Here is a 22,834-nt window from a genome sequence, read left to right as displayed (position 1 = left end):
GTTTTCTGGCATTTCCTATTTTCTGGGCTTGGGGGCAGTGGTGGTGCTGGGTTTGTGGTTTGTCTGCTTTTGGTCTTTTGTTTGAGAAATGTCAGCCATATAGACACATTTCCCAATTGTTACTATTTACAATCACTTAAATGACCATAGGGTCACAAAGAGTGGGACACAACTGAAGCAACTTCACACACTCGCACAAATGGCCATAAGGATAGAAAGACAAAGCAACTTGGACCACCGACAACCGAGGTAAACTACCCTAGCAGGAGGGAAAGAGGGCTAGTGGTACCCATCCTAAGTCACTCTAGTCCTGTTCCTCAAGGCACCAGCTCATGTCCCAAGCAGTAGCTCCATATTTGTTTAAAAATCTGGGTATATTTGCAGAATGTCAATCCTGTTAAAGAATCAGCTAACCCCAGATTCCCAGTATATTCATCTGTTGGTACCCGGCTGGATAGCTATTATCCTGGGAAGACAAGAACAGTCCTCTCATCTTCCAGGTGCTAGAGTCAGAATGCACTGTTCTGTTGCTCTTCCTGCCAGCTCAAAGACTGCATCCTGGAGCTTCTCCTCTTGGAGTTGTGGCTCCCTCCACCCCCATCCCCAACTCCCATGATGTCTCTTCAGCACTGTCCCCTTTTTGAAAGCAGTTTAGTGTGTGTTCATTATATAATCCCATGTATTTGTGACTTCAGTCACTGTCTTGCATTAACATATTAGTTATTTTGTATGTCTTATCTTTCCAACTATAATTGTGAGACCCTTAAATTTCTTTGAATTCTCTTTGGCTGAGTATATAGAACAGACACTCTGTAAATAATTGTGAATTAGTTCTAACACATTTCCTTACCCTCAAGGATCTTAACATTTCACTGGGGAGGGAAGGGATACTCAGGTGAAATAGCTCAATAACCAGTCAAGACAACAATTCACCGCCAAAGTGGAAGGTAGGCCTAGGAGGCACAGTGGCAAGGATGCCAGGGGAGAAAAAGCCACAAGGCTGAGCCAGTCTGAGAAGGCTCTTAGTTGCCCTGAGACAATAAGTCAATAGTTGGTTTTATAAATGAATCCAGCTAGCCTACTAGTACTACTGCAACTGTCATTTTGGCTTTTGTATACTGATCTCGCTGCTTCCCAAAAGGGATTTGTTCTACAGACAGGCCCACATCCTGGCCCCTAGAAATCTCCCAACAAACTTTACTCCTGTCCTCTTTTCCCACTTTCAAAGCCCTTTCATCACTCTTCTTTTTTTTTTTAACTTCTGTTTCTATGAAAAGATTTATCTTACGGTTCAGCTCTCTAAAAGAAAGAGCCGCTAGCTGGAGAATGGGCATAGAGAGGGTGCATGAGCTTCCCTGTGCTGCTTTCTGGGTGCTGCAGTTGTGCTTTTAATCCTGCTGCTGTCAAGCTCCATTAGGAGGTTTGAGCATCAGCCTCCTACCTTTGGGGCCTGGCCTCCCATCAGCTCTGGCTGAAATGAGGACGGTGTTTGAGACTGGTAATCAAGAAGAAAGATAGGTTGGATATTTGCAAAGAGCCTTTACTCACCATGCTTACCACCCAGTCACCTTTCATATCACATGGGGGCATTTATCCTCCCATTTGCAAGCACTGACTGCCATTAGGGAAGCCATCAGGATGCTATGTGCTGGCATCCATAAAATCATTTTAAAACAGTAGTAGAGAATCAAGGCTAAGCTTCTGTAACTCTCACACACCTTTGAAAAGGAAAGGATTTCTTCTTTCTGGGAACATGGAACAGTGCTGAAGGAGCAGGGCCCCCCTCTCCTCCAAAGTAGGCAAAGCAGTTTTGATAATCTGGGGTGACAGATGTTACAACCAACAGCTTTCACATCTGGCCTCCAAGATACTTCAGTGGGTCAAAGAGGCACTTGGACTCTTGCCTCAGAGCACTGACAGCAAATTTCTGGGAAGGAAAAGGCCCCCTGATTTCTCTTTCTTTGCATTTGATATAAAGCAGGAACCGATGCCTTAGAAAGAATTCATAGGATCACTGTTTCTCAAGCTGAAATGAACACCTTTATTGTCATCAGCAGAACATGTTAAGAGCCTATCTATGCAAGTTATTATGCTGGATCTCAAACCAGAATCTGTTTATTTTTTTTTTTGTGAACCCTTAGTATAAAAAAGCACTCATTTGAACTCAGTAAATATATGAAAATCTGGATGAAATGCAAAGCTCAAAGTCATTGTAGGGAAAACAAACAGAAAGGTTATGAGTGGTTATCCCTATCTTGTTACCACAGCTATTTATTAAAATAAGTGCTTCTTTTTAAAGGAAAACTCAAACATTTACATAGAAATGTATTTTTTGAGCCAGGTATTTACTTTGGAATGTTAATTTAATTTATTCATTAGGAATTAAAATTTGAAAAATTTGAATTTGCAAAAAAGTTGCATATTAATACCCATAATTAGTTTCATTGATACAAGTCTAACACACTCATTTTTGAAATGATTGTTTGTCCTTCATTATGTTGAAGCAAAAACTTTTCTACTACAATCTGTGAAACAAATATATTTAGTATTAGAGGGCTGAGATAAGTTCAGACAGATTGGCCTCAGAAAAAAGAAGGAATATAAATTTATGAGATGATACACCATAAAAAGCTATGAATGTGAGTTTGGCTGTGAAGTAGCAGAGGAGAGACTGAAGTAGCAGCAAATGTCCAGATGACAATGAGCAAATCACTTCTGATGTGAGAGCCTGGGAGATCAGCACTAAGCTAAGTACGAAGAATGAGAGCTCTTCTTTAGACAGCAATGGTAACAGTAGCAGAGTGCTCTCAAAGACATTTCCGGAGGAAATAGGACAGTTTGCTCTGTAAGATGTGACACATGAGAAAACAATTTATATGGTTGCTTTTTAAAAATAACCTCCAGTATAAGAAGAAAATTTTGACTTGCGGTGCCCACCTTGGACTGAGTTAAGCAACGCTCTGGACTCAGGCCACTCCGCCCAGACTCAGCATTGCCCCAACTGCAGTGTTAGAATGGCTTCATCACAGATCCCACGTCTTCACACAGTTTTCCAGTTAAGAGAACACCATTCTTTGTCTGTTTGTTTAGTTTTGGCTGCACTCACTCTTCGTTGCTGTGGTCGTGAAAGAGTACTTTCCTGTGATTATAATACATTTCAGAACATTGTCTTAATGAGTAATATTTGTACCCCTGCCCCCCACGAATAGAGACTGAGACATGACAGCAGTTTCACTGGCTGTGAAGTGGCTGCTCAGTCTCATGCCTGGGCCAGTTTTGGCCACCAGGGCAGGTGAGGGGCCAGAGGAGAGGATGTGGACCCAGGCCTGCTCAGAAAGGCTACTAGAGTGTGAAAGAAAAAAGGGACGCTCAATTGTGATGTGAGCACAAAGTGCACAGAGAGGAGTCAGTGACAACTATTTTTTTTAAAGATTTATTTATGGTTTTTCCAGTGGTCATGTATGGATATGAGAGTTGGACTATAAAGAAAGCTGAGCGCCGAAGAATTGATGTTTTTGAACTGTGGTGTTGGAGAAGACTCTTGAGAGTCCCTTGGACTGCAAGGAGATCCAGCCAGTCCATCCTAAAGGAAATTAGTCCTGAATATTCATCGGAAGGACTGATGTTGAAGCTGAAACTCTAATACTTTGACCATCTGATGCGGAGAGCTGACTCATTTGAAAAGACCCTGATGCTGGGAAAGATTGAGGGCAGGAGGAAAAGGGGACAACAGAGGATGAGATGGCTGGATGGCATCACCAACTCAATGGACATGGGTTTGGGTGGACTCCGGGAGTTGGTGATAGACAGGGAGGCCTGGCGTGTGCAGTTCATGGGGTTGCAAAAGAGTCGGACAGGACTGAGTGACTGAACTGAACTGATTTATATTTTTGGCTGCACTGGGTTTTCGTTGCTGTGCAGAGGCTTTCATTAGTTTCGGTGAGTGGGGCCAGCTCTCTAGTTGTGGTGCACAGGCTTCTCATTGCGGTGGCTTCTCTTGTTGCAGAGCATGGGCTCTAGGAACACGGCCTTTAGTAGTTGCCATGCATGGGCCCAGTAGTTGTGCCAGGCAGGCTTAGATGTTCTGGGGCATGTGGGGATCTTCCCTTGAATTCCATTCAGTTCAGTTGCTCAGTCATGTCAGACTCTTTGGACTGCAGCACACCAGGCCTCCCTGTCCATCACCAACTCCCAGAACTTGCTCAAACTCATGTCTGTCAAGTCAGTGATTCCATCCAACCATCTCATCCTCTGTTATCCCCTTCTCCTCCTTCCTTCAGTCTTTCTCAGCATCAGAGTCTTTTCCAATGAGTCAGTTCTTCGCATCAGGTGGCCGAAGTATTGGAGCTTCAGCTTCAGCATTAGTCCTTCCAATGAGTATTCAGGATTGATCTCCTTTAGGATGGACTGGTTGGATCTCCTTGCAGTCCAAGGGACTCTCAAGAGTCTTCTCCAACACCACAGTTCAAAAGCATCAATTCTTTGGCACTCAGCTTTCTTTATGGTCCAACTCTCATATCCATACATGAATACTGGAAAAACCATAGCTTTGACTATACACACCTTTGTCGGTAAAGTCAACTCTCTGCTTTTTAATATGCTGTCTAGGGATTGTCCCTTATGAGAGATCAAACCTGTGTTTCCTACATTGGCAGGCAGATTCTTAACCAACAGACTAAAGGGAAGTCCGCCACTGTCTATTTTTTAAAGTTGTCTTTATTGCATACTAACTCTGCATAGCCACTGGGCTAGGTGATCTTTGTGTGGGCACACTTAAGAGGTAGAGAGTTGGGACTTCCCTGGTGGTCCAGTGGCTAAGACTCCATGCCCTCAGTGCAGGAGGCCAGAGTTCGATCCCTGGTCAGGGAACTAGATCCACATGCTGCAACCAGGAAGTTGCATGCCACAACTCACATGCCACAGTGAAGACCTGCTGTAGTCAAATAAATAAATAAACTTTTTTTTTTTAAGAAAAAAGTACAGAGAGTATTTATCTCTCATTCTATAGCTGAAGAACTAAGATTAAGAAAGATTAAGTAACTTTCCCAAGATTATTCTGGTTGTGAAAACACCCAAACTCAGTTTGTTTGACTATTGACTGTCCTATTTGTTGTTGCAGTATGATTTAAAATGCAAGCCAAGAATTCCTGATTTCCAAGAAGCAACTATAAAACACTGTTTCAAGAGAGGATTGGACATGCGTGGTCAGTCATGTCCACCTCTTTGGACCCTATGGACTGTAGCCCACCAGACTTCTCTGTCCATGGAATTTTCTAGGCAAGAATACTGGAGCAGGCTGCCATTTCCTTTTCTAGGATACCTTCCTGACCCAGGGATTGAACCCACGTCTCTGTGTCTCCTGCATTGGCAGGCAGATTCTTTACCAACTGCACCCCCTGGGGAGCCTCAAGAGAGGACAGATGCTTCATCTGTACTGGGAAGACCAAAAAAGGGAGACAGAAGAAAATGCAAAGTTGAATAAATTTAAATGCAAGATAAAAATTCACAGAGGTAGCACACTCCTTTTTGTTGGATAATTGATTACACCTTTTCTGAATCTTGATCCCGAGGCTGTGTGAGAGAAGACCTGTCCCCTATTATTTCTGGGAGTTTTCCAAGGTTATTTTTTCACATTTCTCTCTTTCTCTGGGCTTGTATATTCACACATGCCACCTCCTTTCTGACCCAAATTGCAGCAGGCACAAAGGCAGCCCTCTTTACCTGTTCTTATACACCCACAAATTCATACACAGAAAGGCATATTGTTGGTTTAGAAACTTTGCTGAAGATCTGGGGGAAGATGTTCATAGGAAAGGGTGACATATGTCTGTGTTCACTATCCTCCTCTCATCGTCCTTGTTTCTTACACCCCAGGAGCAACAAAGTCTTCTCTTTGCCTCAGAGAGGACAGTTTTTTGAAAATCAATTTTCCCCCTAAATTTAGAAAGGAAATTCGGTGCATATCCTGTGTATTAGCATAACACACCCCTAATAGAGACTGGAGTGGCATTCAAATACATCAATGTTTTTGCAGCAGAATGAATAAATACTGGCACCAAGTGAGATAAATAAAGATTTTAAATAGCCTCACTGTTGCCTGAGATTTGCTACCAAATCAAATCAGCTCAGATTTTTTTTCTCAAATGAAATCATTTCTAAACTGAGGTTCATCGATTTTTGAATTTCAAATTGTGGATAAGGGATTGTAGAACTGTGTAAGAAAACCACTGAGCTAGGTTTTCTTTTTCTTTATTTTTTAAATTGTGAAAGTGTGGTAACACATTTACAGAAGACTTGGAAGATACAGAACAAAGTTACATATAGTTCCACCGTAACAATTATTTTTTTAAGTAGCTAAACTAAGACTTTTAGTTGAAGTTTCAAGGAGCTAGGTTTTATAATCTAGCCCTTCTCTGGAGACATCTGTGGCCTTAATCACTGATTAAACAGTACTGGACATCTTTAAAAAGAAAAACTTAAATCCTAGCTTTGATTTAATATGTAGCTTGAGTGTCTGATGGCAGAGTTGGTCATATGGAAGAAATTAAACTAACACTCCTTTTTGAAACTTTCCCCAGCAAAACCTGTCATTAGATAAAAAGAATTTTTATTTTCGCAATTATAATGAAAACACCAAGATTGCTTTGGGAAGAGAGAAACAGCCTCCTCAGATAAAGAAGGGGATGTTTCCACTGGCCAAAGAGACTAGGCTGAGGTGATGTAGTTCCTTGTCTAAAGGGTCCTTTTATTTATTTATTTTTAATTTTTATTATTTTTAATCTGTGGGATCTTAGTTCCTCAACAAGGCATTAAATGCATGCCCCCTGCATTGGAAGTACAGAATCTTAATGAAGTCTCAGGTCCTTTCATTTTACAATGAAAGTCAATAGAAAAATAATATTCACTTTACAACTTACTTTACCGGAATGCATCTAAGAGAGCGAGGGATATGAGTAATTTTCTTTTTTTCCTTGAGGTAGTCCTATAGACTTCTAGCCAAAAGACAGAATTTTTACCAAAATAAGCCCTTCCAGATTAAAAAAAAGCAACACGTTCATGCATGCAACTGAAGATCTTCTGCTTCTGATAGTGGCAGACTTACCCTCCTGAAGGGTTAGCTGAAGGTGAGTAAAAGGTTGGATAAAACATGATTAAATAAAATCTTAAAAGCATTAAAGAGCTAACAATAAGGAATTACTAGCATTAAACCCAACCTGAAGATAGAAATCCAAAGAGATGGAACCTTACACTTGGGACACTGGGGGTCTTTTGATAATCCTGGTTAGAAGTCAAAAGTTGAAATGCACTGTTCACCAAAAGTATGAATGCTGCTAAAAAACCACCCTGTGCTTTGGTTTGAAGCCTTTTAAAGGAGTTACACTCTAGGGTAGAGCGAATGGACGTGCACTTATACTCGGGTGTGGGCTGGATCTGGTGACTCATTTCTCATGAGTAGTATATGGCAAAGGCAACGCTCTTTCACCACATGAGCTTTCATCCCTGTTTCTTTCTTTTTTGGGGGGGCGGTGCATGGCATGTGGGAATCTTAGTTCCATGACCAGGAGCTGAACCCATGCCCCCTGCAGTGGACATATGGAGTCTTAAGTCTTAACCACTGAACCACCAAGAAAGTCCCCTGGGTTTCTTTTTAAAAAAAATTTTTTTTAATTTACTGAACAGGTAGTTGATTTACAATATTGTATTAGTTTCAGGTGTACAGCATAATAATTCAGTATTTTTTCAGATTATATAGGTTATTGTAAGATAATGGGCATAATTCTCTGTGTTATACAGTATATTCTTGTTGCTTATCTATTTTCTATTTAGTAGTTTGTTAATCCCATACCCCTAATTTGTCTCTCCTCTCTTTCCTCTCCCTTTTGATAAGCACAAGTTTGTTCTGTATCTGCAACTCTATTCCTGTTTTGTATATACATTCACTTATATTATTTTTAGATTCCACATATAAGTGATATCATGTAGTATTTTTCTTTCTCTGTCTAACATTTCCCTAAGCATTATGTTCTCTAAACTGAAGATCAACAAGGATATGGAAGACCTGAACAAACTATAAAACACCTAGGTGTAACATACACCTATAGGATGCTCCACCTACAACACCCATCTTCTCTGGTGCGCATGACCTTCTCTAGAACAGCCTGTACATTAGGTCATAAAATACGTCTCAGTACATTTTAAAGACGTGACATCAAAGAAAACATGTTCTCTAACCAGAATGGAATAAAACTAGATAATACTAACATAAATAAATTTGGGAAACTCACAAATATGAAATAAACAACATACTTCAAGATAACCAATAGGTCAAGGATGAAATCCAATGGAAAATTAAAAATTTGATATGAACGAAGATGAAAACATAACACACCAAAACTTATGGAATACAGTGAAAGCAGTGCTTAAGGAGAGATGCATACCTATAAAGAGCCATCAACATATTAACAAAGAAGAAAGACCTCAAATCAATTACTTAAACTTCTACCTTAGGAAACTAGAAAAAAGAGCAAACTAAATCCAAAGCAAGAAGAAGGAAATAATAAAGATTAGGGTAGAAATAAGTGTGATATAAAATAGAAAAACAATAGAGAATCAACAAGGCCAAAAACTGTGACTTGAAAAAAAATCAACAAAATTGACCAAACTTGAACTAGACCACTCAAGAAAAAAAGAGAGGAGACTTAAGTTACTATTTGTTATTTTATTTGCTCAGTCATTTCCAACTCTTTGCAGCCCCATGGCAAGCTACTATACTCAAGAATAAAAGCTAATCACTACTGACATTACAGAAATAAAAAGGATTATAAAGGAGTACTATGAATAATTGTATACCAAAAAATTAGATAAGCTAGATAAAATGGACAAATTCCTTAAAAGATGTGAACTACTGAAACTGACTCCACAAGAAATACAACAATCTGAATATACCTATAACAAATAAAGTGATTTAATTAGTAATTAAGAAACTACTCACAAAGAAAAGCCTAGCCCAGATAGCCTCACTAAAGAATTTTATATTGTTGAAAGATGAATTCTTCCTTCATAAACTCTTCCAAAATAACGGAAGAGGAGGGAACACTTCTCAATTCATTCTGAGACCAGTATTACCCTGACACCAAAACCAGATAAAGACATTACAAGAAGAGAAAACTACAGATAAATATACCTGATGAATACAGATGCAAAACATCGCAACAAAATACCAGCAAATCAAATCCAGCAACACATAAAATGGATTATTCAGCAGGCTGCTGCTGCTGAGTCGCTTCAGTCGTGTCCGATTCTGTGCAACCCCATAGACGGCAGCCTACAAGGCTCCTCCGTCCCTGGGGTTCTCCAGGCAAGAACATTGAAGTGGGTTGCCACTTCCTTCTCCAATGTGTGAAAGTGAAGTCGCTCAGTCGTGTCTGACTCTTTGAGACCCCACGGACTGCAGCCTACCAGGCTCCTCCATCCATGAGATTTTCCAGGCAAGAGTACTGGAGTGGGTCGCCATTGCATTCTCCTATTCAGCAGGACCAAGTGAGATTTAGCCTAGGAATGCAAGATTGTTTTAACATCCAAAAATCAACAACTATAATACACTACTTGAACAGAATAAAAGTCAAAACCATTTGACCACATCAATAGCTGTAGAAGGCATTTGGTAAAATCCAACATTCTTTTTTAAAACAAGAAACATTCAACAAACTAGGAATAAAAGGTATCTTCTTCAGCCTGATAAAGGACATCTAGGCAAAAACCCATAGCTAACATATTTTGTGGTGAAAGACTGAATGCTTTCCCCCTAAGGTCAAGAACAGGACAAGGAAGTCGGCTCTTTCCACTGCTATTCAATATTTCACTAGAGGCTCTAGCCAGGACAGGAAATGTGGAGTGAAGTAGGCTGACCACAATGAATCAAAGTAGAAATCAATAACAGAAAGATAAAAGGAAATCTCCAAACACTTGTAAACCAAACAACATACTTCTAAATTATCATTTCATCAAAAAAGAAAGTCTTAAGGGAAGTTAAAAAAAATATTGAATAAAATAGAAGTTCAAATACAACATATCAAAATTTATGGGACTGAGAGAAAAATTTATTTCATTAAGTGCGTGTAAATAGAAAAGAAGAAAGTCTTGAACCAATGATCTAAGCTTTTGCCTCAAGAACCTAGGAAAAAGAGCAAAATAAACCTAAAGTATTAAGAAGGAAGACAAGATTAGAAACAAATAAAACTGAAAACAGAAAAACAATAGAGAAATTCAAGAAAGAAAGAGTTGTTTCTTTGAAGGAATCGGTAAAATTAGCAAGACTGACAAAGGAAAAAAAGAGATAACACAGATCACCAGTGTTTCGAGAACAAAACAGGAAATATACTATAGACCCTGCAGACTTCAAAAAGATACCAAGGGAATATGGTGAACACACATAAATTTGACAACTTACATGAAATGCCAATTCTTTGAAAAATATGAAGTACCACATCTCACCCAAACTGAAGTAGACAATTTTAACAAACCTGTAACTATTAAGGAAGTTAAATCTGTAATTTAAAAACTTCCAAAAAAGAAACCTCCAGGCTCAGATAGTTTCACCAGAGAATTCTACCAGCATTTAAAGAAGATTCGACATCAAATCTACATCATCTCTTCCAGAAAATGGAAAAGGAGGACACATTTCCCCATTCATTTAATGAAGCCAGTATTACTGTGATATGAAAATTAGATCAAGACCATACAAAGAAAGAAAACTTCAGACCAATACATCTAATGAATATAGACACAAATGTGCTTAAGAAAATATGAGCAAATAGAATTTAGCAACGTATAAAGAGAATTATATACCATGACCAAGTGGGCTTCATTTCAGACATGCAAGGTGGGATCAATTTATAAAAATCAATCAATGTAATTTGCCATATTAACGGGCTAAAAAGAAAAAAAAATCACATGGTTATATAATCAGTGTAAGAATGATTGACCAAATTCAACCCCCTTTTGTGACAAAAACTTTCACAAAAATAGGAACGGAAGGCAAATTTGCCAAGTTGATAACTACAGCTAATTTATACTTAATGAGGAAAAGATTGAATGTTCTCTCCCTAATTCTTATCAAAATATCAGGAAGGTTCTTTGTAGATATAGAGAAGATTATTCTAAAGTTTAAATGGAAAAGCAAAGGAACTAGAAGATTTAAAACAATTTTCAATAGGAAGAACAAATATGGGTAGAATCAGTCTGCCCAATTTCAAGGTTTATTATATAGCTACAGTAATCAAGACTCATAATAGGAAAAACTGAAAAACCAGACCTTATTAAAATTTAACATTTCCTCTGCAAAGGGAAAAAAAAGTATCCATGTAAAGAGGATGAAAAGACAAGTTACAGACTGGAGAAAATATTTTCAAACCACACATACACAAAAGGACTAGGAACTAGAGTATATGAAGAACTCTCAAAACTCAACAGTAAGAAAATAAACAATCCATTTAGAAAATGCCCCAAAGATATAAACAGACATTTCACCAAAGAGAACATACAGATGGAAATATAAGCATGTGAAAGATGTCCAACATCATTAGCCAGTAGGAGAAGGTAAATTGAAATCACCATGAGCTATCACTGCTGATCTATCAAAACGGCTAAAATCTCAAAAACAATATTAACACCAAATGTTGGCAAGAATGTGGAGAAATGGGGTCCGTCATATATTGCTAGTGGAATGGAAAAATGGTAAGCTACTCTGGATGGCATCACTGACTCAATGGACATGAGTTTGAGCAAACGCCAGGAGATGGTGAAGGACAGGGAAGCCTGGTGTGCTGCAGTCCATGGCGTCCAAAGAGTCAGACACGACTGAGCGACTGAACAACGCTCTGTAAAACAGGTTGGCAGTTCCAAAAAACCAAGCATGCAACCACCACACAATTCAGAGATTGCTCTCCTGGGTATCTATCTCAGTAATAGGAAAACTATTTAGACCAAAAAACCTGTGCGCAAATGTTTACAGCAGCTTTATTTATAATAGCTCAAAAAACTGGGGGGCGAGGGAAGATGTCTCTCAATGGGTGAGTGAATGGTTAAACAAACCACAGTACATTCATACCATCCAATAAATAAACCTGCATGATTTTCCAAAGAATTATGGTCAGTGAGGAAAAAAATCCAAAAAGTTATGGACTGGACAGTTTTATTTATTTATAATGGACAGTATATCATTCTTGAAATTACACAATTTATTGAAATGATAAATAGACACATGGTTTCCAGGAGGGATGGGAAGGGGTGCCAGGCGAAAGCAGGTGTGGTTTTACAGGGAAACCTGAAGGATTCTAGTGGCGAGTAAAGATTTGAAAAGGCATTTAACAAAACAGAAAATTTGATTAGTCTATAAACACATGTAAAAGTGCGCAACCTCATTTGTATTGGGTTGGCCAAAAAGTTCGTTTGGGTTTTTCCATCCGATGTTACAGAAAAATCCAAACAAACTTTTTGGCCAACCCAAATAATTAGGTATATGAAATGAAGATCACAATTTTGATACCATTATGCAAATGCAACTACCACACAATTCAGAGATTGCTCTCCTGGGTATCTATCTCAGTGATGTTGACAAAAATGAAGAAGTCTGACAATGTTATGTTTTGGCAAGAATGTAGAGTAATTGGAACAATCATCCATCTCTGCTAGGAGTGTAAACTTTATGACCACTTTGGAGAACAATCTAGTATTCTCTGAAAGACTTAAATGTAAGTATACCCTATAGCTTAGCCATTCTACTCCAAGATATATACACTAAAGAAAAGTTTGCCTTTGCATGCCAGGAAATATATAGATACATGCAAGAACATTATTAGCAGCATTATTTGTAATAACCCAACTACAACTGCACACAACAAAACAGATGACCTCATAAACATAACGCAGTGAAAGAAGAGGCCAGACACACAACAAAATGCTCATGCTATATTGCTCCATAAACAGAAAGTTCAAAAACTAAACTACAGTGTTTAGAGATGAGTAACAAGCTGATAAAACTATAAAATATATATAAGGAAGTAATTACCATACACTTAGGATAGTTGTTGCTTTAGGGGGAAGGACTTATGAAAAACAATGGGATCTGAGTTGATGGCAATGTCCTGGTGGTTATTACAAACTTTAGTGTATTTTTCTCTGTGTGTAATTGTTTATGAGAAAATAACGCATCCCTTCATATTTCACTGTCTCGACTTTGAGAAGAAATGAGGACGGAGGAATGTAGATGTGAGGTTTGACTGTGTGAGAAAAAGCAGCACAGGAGAGTCTGAGGTCAAAATTTAGAACCTGTCAAGAGAGCCGGGGCGGGGGGGGGCGGGGGCGGGGGCGGGGGGGAGGGGGGAATGGAGTGTTGAGGAAATGGCAGACCTGCTAGGTTGATGAAGTGGGTAGATTGCCTATGGATGTTGTTGTTGTTGTTGTTTTCTCAATGCTTAGGAATAATAAAGTTTGCTCTAAAGTGCTGAATTTCTTACTCCCCTCTGTTACAAGTTGGACTTGAGCTGAGGGACTATAGTTTTTTTTTTTTTCCAAACTGTATTTGGTTCACCTTGGCTTTGAATCCTCCAGGCTATCCAGGGCAAGAAGAGGAAAACATTTGACGTGGAACAGAAGGGCTCCCTCCTTGAGCATGAAGACGGGTGACCCCATCCCTCTCTCCTCCCCAGTCCTCAGTTTAAGCAAGATGGGAACCGGGTCAGGAGAAAGATAAACAGACCAAATCAGGTAAAAGTTTCCCAAATTTGGAAGTCCTGGAAAGGGACACTTTCCTTCTGTCTCATTCCGTCAGGTTCTCCAGGCAGATCTCCTGAACTATTGATGTCAAAATTCATTGTCTGGAAGTACAGCACAGAAGCAACTTTAAAAGCTTTATGTGCTGTGTTGAGTTGCTCAGTCATGTCCGACTCTATGTGACCCCAAGGACTGTAGACTGCCAGGGGCCTCTGTCCATGGGGATTCTCCTGGCAAGAATAGTGGGGTGGGTTGCCATGCCTTCCTCCAGGGAGTCTTCCCAACCCAGGGATGGAACCCAGGTCTCTCTCATTGCAGGCGGATTCTTTACGGTCTGAGCCACCAGGGAAGCCTGTCATCTCAACTCTGAACCGCCAGGGAAGCTCCTATAAAAACTTTATAAGAGGATGATTTAACGAGAGTCTCGAGCACCCTTAACGTTTTCTCCTTGTGTTGTGGGGAAGAGCTCTGCTTCTTCTTCCCTGTCTTTTCCTGCCAAATCTTGCCAGCCCAACTCTGATCACACACTGACTCCCTCCCTGCCCAGCCCCGAGGACCGGGTACCCCTCAATGGCGGGGACATCAGGTGTCACTGGGGCTTCAGGGACCAGTGCGGACCGGAGTTAGGAGTTAGAAAAATGAGCCGTTCAGGCGGCTCTCGAGGCCAAGCCCAGTGGACAGCGACACACCCCGGCCCTTACGACTGTCATTCTCCCAGGGTTTTCCGCGCCGGACCCAATCTGTACGTAGCATACCAAGTCCCCTGAGCCAGCCTTCCTAAGGCGCCCGACACCGAGTTTCCATTTTTTTAGGCAAAAAGGCAGGGAAGCCTCTTTGGAAGGCAACCACCTGCGCTGTTCCATCTCTTCCCTTCGCCCTGGAGCAGGCAGCCTCTCTAGCTGGGGATTCTCCCAGGATGCGGGCCAGCGCCAATCAGGACGCTCGGCACCTGCCCCCAGTGCCAGCACCTGGAGGGGCGATGAGGTTCTCGGCTCCGGGCAGCGCCAGTCCTCCGAGTGCCGGGGAGGGCGGAGGAGCCTCACGTGGGCCTCTCCAGCCCGGGGCGCCCGGAAGGACGCGCGCAGACCCCGTGGGAGCCCAACCTCGGAGCCGCCGCCGGAGCGGAGCCGCTCAGCAGAGGTAAAGAGTAAGGCGTTAATCCAAGCCGAGGTTCCCCGAAGGAGGCAGAAGGGAGGGCGCGCGGCGGGCGGAGGACCACGCGGGGCGCCCGGATTTGCGCCGGGATGCTCCCGGCCAGCGCGTACTTTCGAAGGCGCCTCCGAAGCCGGGTAAGCGCGCCCCTGGATCGCCGCCCTCTGCCGATTCCTATCTTGGCCTTGGCCGTGGCCATGCCCTGCTGGCTCTGGGCACCCGCTCGCCTCTCCCGCTCGGCCCCAGAGCAGCTCCCTCCGAGGAGGTGGGGGTGGGGTGGGGGAATGTCTCCGGCTTCGTGGCCAGGCCCCCGGGTCCTGCGGTCCCCGCCCCGGGGCGGGCCTTGCCGGGCTCCTGCCCGCGGCCGCACGTCCGCCGCCCGCCTCGGCTTGGCCTCGCCGACCTGCTCCGCGGCGCTTTCCGCCCGGCGGGACCCCGACACGGACGCGGCTCCTGCGCCTTGGCGCACGCGAGCTCCCAGCGACCATGCGGCTGCCCCGGCCCGCGACGCGGCTGGCCGCGAGGTCTGGCCCGGCGCGCGTGAGTGAGCGGGGCTCGGGGCGGGGACTGAGGACCCGGGGTGGATGGGAACTGTCCGTCCGCGCTGCGGGTGGGTCCGAGCGCGCGGGCGCCCCCGGGCCAGCCTTGCAATTTGGGCTCGATGTGCTGATGGTTTTCCTGAAGTTTTTCAAAATAAGTCGGGCGGAGGTGCGTTCGCGAAGCCTGTTCGGCCTCGCCGGTCCAGGATTGCCGGGGGCTGACTGCCTGCCTCGGGGACAGAGAAATCGGACTGTCACCCGGGCCCTCTGTCCGCCTCGTCCTGGGGCCCAGGGCGGGCGTCCAGCCCCGCATCCCTCGGGCAGCGCGCGGGCAGGAGGGCGCGGCAGGTCTGACTGGAGGCGCCAGCCACATTGGAACTCGGCTCAGCGGCCGGGAGGAGGGTTTGGCTCGGATAGAGAGATCCGGAGGTGAGCGGAAAGCAGTGTCGGGGTGATTCCCCCCTTTCTGCTGCTCGCGCTCCACTAACTCGGAAGTTCGGCTGGGATGGGCGAGTAGAGCGCCCAGCGCGGCGCGTGCGAGACCCTCAGCGCGGGGGTGGAGGGCTTCCTGGCTGCTCTGCGCCTCCAAAGGCGGCGAAGGAGGGCAGGGGTGGAGAGCTGTCTTCTCTGTCGGTGTCTTTGGGCTATTTACACCATCCATGCTTTTCTGCCTCATCTGGGCATTGCTTTTCTCTGGGGCCCTGCAAGTTTGCTCCAACTACTTTAATGTGGCGGAGATGCGGATTGGGGGGCCGGTGTCCAGCGCGCAGGCTGGGGGCCCCCGCATCAGCTGAGGCACTTTCTTTCGTCCTTTCCAGTCCGCCCTGCTGCGGACCGGGAGGACCTGGGTTGCGGGGAAGGTGGTTTCCACTAGCAGGACTCTGCTGCGATCCTAAGGAGGCTGCAGTGTAACTGACACGGGTCGCGGTCTACACAGTCTGATCTCTGTGCTCTGCCAGGTCTCCCCGCCCCCCCCCCCCCCACCAACCTCCCGTGGGTCGGCACGTTTTATACCGTGTGAGAGACAAACGATGTTGGACTCCAGATGCAGCAAGTTCACTTTGTTGCGATCCGCTGGGATCTGGAGTCTTGGGCGGGGGTGGGGGGTGCGAAAGGCCGCTTTATTTCTGTACTAATGAATGTACTTGAAATCACATTTGAATCTTGCCCCTTTCCTTCAGACTGACAGAGTTGGACCTAGGGGAGGAAAGAGCAAAGGAACATTTTCTGAAAGCAATGGTAATTTCTCAGACGTCTCCCAGAAGGGTCCAGCTCCCACGCAGGAGATCTAAGCCAACAGAATACAGACATGTAGGTTCAGGTCGGCACTCATGTGGTTTCCTGAGGTTCAGCCGGGGCATTAGACATCAGCAGCAAGGTCCTCCTCACAGTTCCCTCACTGTCATAATTCTTGCCATGCTAGGGGTTGGGGGAAATGAAATGAGACAGGACCTTGAATGGGAAAAGTCTCAAGTTTCTTGGGAGGAAGGGGTATTATATGCATAGATAGAAGCCCAGCTGTAAACATCACTGAGATTCCTGCCAAAGCTAGAAATCTGCATGTAGTTGACCTCATCAAAAATAGTGTTTGGGAAAGCTAAGATGGGCCTGTGCTGCTGATGAGAGCAAGTCCTTCATGTTTTGCTCAAGAATCTCTGTTTTGTCTCTGACTTGCCCATCTGTAATTGGAAATGAGCTCTGCCTAGACCAGAGAGCCCTCAGCCTGAATACAAACGTCATCTGGCAGCAGAGGAGCCTGGCACAGAAACAGCCCACCCCTCACCCAGAGGCCCTGAAGGGGATTTTAGTGAGCTCTCCTGCTAACTTTGGAAGGAGCCTGGGGTGACTTACAGGAGGGAGTTGGGAATCCTCTGGGTGGCCATTTAACAAAAGAGCCTTTTCCCGGGGTGGGCAGTTCAGGACCTGTCAATTGTGAAAAGTGCCCTGAGGTTTAGAATCTGGCCTGATGGTTATTAACACTAATGAAAGCTGCTGCTGTTTGCTAACTACCTTCTGTGTACCAGAGATAAGGCTTTGCAAAAGATCAGTATTATGATCCCCATATTTCATGGAAATATGAAATTTCATATTTAGGAAAGGTTAAGCAATTTGCTAAGATCGTAAAGCTCGTCAGTGGCAAAGCTGTGCCTGGAACCCAGGTCTGTCTGATTCTGTCTCTGCTCCTTCCACAGGGCAACTCTCCTCCCCCTAAGAACAGACACACATGTGGGAGCTGAAAATACAGAACGTTGTGAATAAAGACTGTTATTTGTAGGTCCAAGGGATGTTTGTGACCCCATTAGACTTCAGAGGACGTGCTGTCCTGGTAAAACTGGATGCTCTTTTCTCCCTCTAGAACTCAGGCATTTAACTCATACAAAACAGATTAATTTCTTTAATATGTAAAGTATAAACGGCGATGACATTTATTTACCATTCAGTTAGCAAACATCAAAAAGATGGACAAACTGCTGATGAGGTTCTGAGAAAACAGGCAGTTTCATACATCGCTGGTCAAAGAGTAAACTGGTAGTACTCCTTTGGAGAGCATTTTAGACGCATTTATCAATATTAGTAATGCCCATGCCATCTGACTCAGTGATTCCAACTTTAAGAATCTAATTTGCCCTTGTTCTTGCATGTGGCCACATAGACATGTATCCGTTATAGTATTGTTTGAACAATGAAAGAACAACCTACATGCTCATTAAAGGAGGACTTGTAGTACTTCCAGATAGTGGAATACTGTTCTGTTCCTCCATTAAAAAAAAAAAATTTAGGAAGCTTACTATTAATATATAATTGATATAGGACAGTTTTCAAGATAGGGGCTAAGTGGAAAACATGCATAGGGTGTGTATAATAAGCTACTGTTCACACTATAAAAGAGAAGAAAGAAGAAGCAGTTCAAGATATTTGCTTGTATTTGCATAACCATATATACAAAAGCTAATAATATCTGTTGCCTCCAGGGAGAGTGGCCCTGTAAACTCTCTTATACATTTTTACTTTTGAATCATGTGAATGCATCAACTATTCTTAATAAAAACCTCTTTCCTTGCCCTGTGTCTGACATAGTCCCTCAAGCTCTTCTCCAGCTGAACGGGGTGGGGCATCATTCCCCCTAGGGTTGCTTGGTTCCCTTTCGGATAGAAGCAAAAGTGCTGAGAGACCGCACAGGGCCCATAGGCTCTGGGCCATCTAAAATTCCTTTGACTTCAGGCAGGTTTTGCTTGGAAAGTTGGGATGAGAGGTGTTTTAGCCTCTCTGAACTGGGTAGGGGAGATAGGATATCTCCAGCCTTGAAAACAACACGAAGAAATACCAACTATCCTTTTTACTGCCATATTTGTTGTTGTTTAGTCTCTAAGTCGTGTCCGACCCTTTGGGACTCCATAGACTGTAGCCCACCAGCCTCCTCTGTCCATGGGTTTTCCCAGGCGAAAATACTGGAGTGAGTTGCCATTTCCTCCTCTAGGGGATCTTCCTGATCCAGGGATTGAACCCACATCTCCTGCATCGGCAGGTGGATTATTTACCACTGAGCCACCTGGGAGAGCTCTCAGGATGGTACTGCCCGATTGTTCCTCTCTACAGGATAAAGCATCAGCACCTGGATAGCATTAAACAAGGGAGGGGAGGAACACTGTGGTTGGACTTCAGAAAGGGCAGAAGAGGTCTGTTTCTGGTGTTGCATTTGGACCTCAGAAAGGAGAGGAAGGGAGATACGCTTGAAAGAAAAGTTTTGAAAATTGTTCTGGGATCTAGGAATGTATTATAGACCCAGAAGAGGAAGGAAAGATATTGATGCAGTTGTCCGTGCATCAATCAATGTGTCCCCAGAAGCCCCTTTCGGTGCTCCCCATCTGCACAGATGCACAGCTCAGTTTTTCCCCCCATGCAGCCTAGAAGCCATTAGATGCATGAAGGTGGTTGGGGGCAGGTATTAGGCACTGACTTCCCTCCTTCAGGTAGGACAGACTGTAGAATAGCAGAACCAGTGGAAGAAAGGCTTGCTTCTAATCACATGAGAAGAGGCCCTCCTGCACTGTTAGGTGGGAAGCTTTCATTGGGAGCTCTCTCTGTTCAGTTACTCTGCTGAGCGTTCTGCCTACATTATCTCATTTAACCTCTTGATCAGGTACACGTGAAAACCTTTTGCCATCAAGTGACGACAACTTTATGCTCTCCTTTCAATGGCTTTTCCGATCTCTGCCCGGTAACCTGCAACACAGGCATAGCGGCATCACAGAAGCACTTGCAGACACAGTTTGGGTTATAACAGCATGTGGCTGAGCATTCCACGCTTTGATGGATGAGCTGGAATCTGTGCAGGCTGGATAGGTTTGTATAAAGCAGGGTTCAGGGACAAAGCAGTCAGCGCTCTTGGTTTGGATTTTCATCTTTCTTGTTTCTGTCTCTGTGTGTGCATTAGGGCTGGGCTGAGTGGACTGCGAGTGTGATGTTCCCCGGGGATGGAGGGAGGAGGAGGGATTGTCTCTGCTTTAGTCCAGATACCAGTGGTGTGGAGGGCCGTGAGGATGTGCTTGGGAGGCCCGAGGTCTGCAGTCAAGGAGGGAGATGAGCAGAGTGGCCCCTGAGCCCTAGATCTGTGCTGGGAGTCTGTCTGCTGTTTGGAAAAAAAAAAAAAAACACAACAGCCTGAGAGCTGAGAGGCTTGCTCATGGCAAACCTTTCTTCTCCCACGCAGCTTACTGGCTAGGGCTCACCTCTGACTCCCATTCCACTTCAAAAAGAAGCAGCTTGAATTTTTCTCCAAATAAATTCTGGAGCACACAGGCTCCTTCTCTATGCTGCAGTTGCCAGCAGGAGTGAGAGCAAGAAGCTGGATGGGAGTCTCAGCTAAGGCGGTCGGGAGCCAGCCAGAAGGCGGGAAAGCCAGATACCCCATCTATGGATATTTTCAAAAAGTCACCTTATGACAAGCACAAAGATGCTATTTACATACGTACGAGTAGTGGATGATCAGCCTAACACACTTCAATTCAGAAAATGCCTATTGTTTTCTGAGGAGGCAGAAAGGTGAGCACAGTCTTGTCCCCAGATCTGAGTTGCCTGCAAGGCAATCTGGGAGAGAAACATTCATGTCAGCAGTAGGACTTTGCAGACCAAAGAAGTCAACGCCAAGCAGAGGAACAGGCGACATGCTGTCACATGCAGGGGCTAGGGTGAGTCAGGCTGCCACGGTAATTCTGATAGATTATGAAGGTCTTTTTGGAGGAGGTGAGTTTTGAACCGAGCCTTGAAGGTGAAGTATGATTTTGACAGATAAGCTCAGGAGAAAGGGCAGAAGTGGCTAAGAGAACAGCTTGGGCAAAGGCACAGGATTATGATAGAATGTGGAATGTTCAGAGATACACTCATATCAGTAAAACATCATGATTTACCCAGCTTCTGCCTCAGGCACAGCATTTTCAGATACTTAGAGAATAAAACTCTATATCCCCATTAAATAGGTGCCCACTATGATTTTTTGTTGTTGTTGTTCTTTTTTGGTGGTAAAATCAACAGGGCTTGATGATGGATTAGATATTAGAAGTGAAGCTCACAAGGACAAGACTTGTAAAGCTATAATAGGTTTGTATCAGATTCATTGTAGTTTAAAGAAAGTACAGTGGCTGGTATTTTCCATATGTGAAATTTACGTTTCTGCTGTACCGCACCGCTGAGTCACTGAGTTGTTCAATTGGGAGGCAGTGGCGCACAGAAGGAAGAGTACTGGGACCAAGGATGTAGGTTCTGTCTCACTATTTTGTTTATTCATTTATTCAGTCACCCATTTATTCCTTCATTCAACAAACATGATCCATGTGCCTGGGCCACATGCTGGGATCACTGGGGAGAGGTAGGAATGGGGGAGAGAGAAAGAGAGAGAGAGGAAGGAAAGGGAAGGAGGGAGCGAGAGAGAAAGAGAAAGGGGGAAAGAAAAGGAAAAGCCATGGTCCCTGTACCCTCCAGGGACTTGAAGTACATGGAGGAGATCATAGGAAGAGGTGTTAAATATAAAAATAGGGACGAAGGGCAATGGGAGAGGCTAGTTGCTAAAATGAATAACAACCTGATAAATTGTATGAGATACCTCCAAGAGAACAAATCAGAAAACTAAAAACTTTCAGTGGGTCTCAAATACTCGTTCAGGTAGTAAAACCCATGGGAATCATGGTGCTCTTTAAAGAACCCCATGAAATATTTATATAGTAAAATGGCTGAATGTATAATTTTGAACTAAATCCGAGAGCATCCTATGCCAGACTCTATCACAGGCACAGAATTGTAGGTGTCACATTTTAAGAAAACTTTCTGAAACAAAAACTTTAAATTGAGAATATTCTGTCAGCTCATTTTTTCTCCCTGAGAATTGAGGAATGACTGCCAGGTTTCTATTTTAGTGCAGGAAACCCTCAGTCCAGCTGGTAGAACATCAGGCCTCCACAGGAGCATGGTTTTGGCAGTTCGAAGGTTGTGGATGACTTTAACAAGGGCAATTTCGGAGGAGTGACGCGGCCAGAAGCTAGTTAGAGTTGAGTTGAAAAGTGAGGATCGCATTTTCGAGATGTGAACAAGTATTTATTGAATGTCACAGGGGATACCATGTTCAGTTCAGTCGCTCAGTCGTGTCCGACTCTGCGAGCCCATGGACTGCAGCACACCAGGCTTCCCTGTCCATCACCAACTCTCAGAGTTTGCTCAAACTCATGTCCATTGAGTTGGTGATGCCATCCAACCATCTCACCCTCTGTCGTCCCCTTCTCCTCCCGCCTTCAATCTTCCCCAGCATCAGGGTCTTTTCTAATGAGTCAGTTCTTTACATTATGTGGCCAAAGTATTGGAGTTTCAGCTTCAACATCAGTCCTTCCAATGAATATTCAGGACTGATTTCCTTAGGATTGACTGGTTGGATTTCCTTGCAGTCCAAGGGACTCTCAAGACTCTTCTCCAACACCACAGTTCAAAAGCATCAATTCTTCAGTGCTCAGCTTCCTTTAGAGTCCAACTCTCACATCCATACATGACTACTGGAAAAACCATAGCTTTGACTAGATGGACCTTTGTTGACAAAGTAATGTCTCTGCTTTTTAATATGCTGTCTAGGTTGGTCATAACTTTTCTTCCAAGGACCAAGTGTCTTTTAATTTCATGGCTGCAGTTACCATCTGCAGTGATTTTGGAGCCCCCCCTCCCAAAAAGGTCTGTCACTGTTTCCCCATCTATTTGCCATGAAGTGATGGGACCAGATGCCATGTTGAGTGGGGAGAAAAACCAAAACAGTCAAAGCCCCAGTCCCCATGGAGCTTGAAGTCATTGGGAGGAAACAGATTTTCACAAGGGCGGTATAAAGTGACACAGTG

General features: G+C 43.8%; 1 protein-coding gene across 5 annotated transcripts in view; it reads left to right on the top strand.

Annotated features, from left to right (window-relative positions):
* The first annotated feature begins 14,779 nt into the window (after window positions 1-14,779).
* Window positions 14,780-22,834, top strand: part of LOC102268166 (protein FAM163A) — a 102,739-nt gene continuing 94,684 nt past the window's right edge. Inside the window, exon 1 of one of the 5 annotated variants that reach the window (XM_070384861.1) lies at window positions 14,780-14,913. The gene's annotated coding sequence lies outside the window, so the exon portion shown is untranslated. The other 4 variants (XM_070384860.1, XM_070384862.1, XM_070384857.1 and 1 more) reach the window with 4 other exon arrangements.

This window comes from Bos mutus, chromosome 16 (genome assembly GCF_027580195.1).
Source record: "Bos mutus isolate GX-2022 chromosome 16, NWIPB_WYAK_1.1, whole genome shotgun sequence".
NCBI lineage: Eukaryota > Metazoa > Chordata > Mammalia > Artiodactyla > Bovidae > Bos > Bos mutus.
This window is presented reverse-complemented; position numbering and strand designations above follow the sequence as displayed.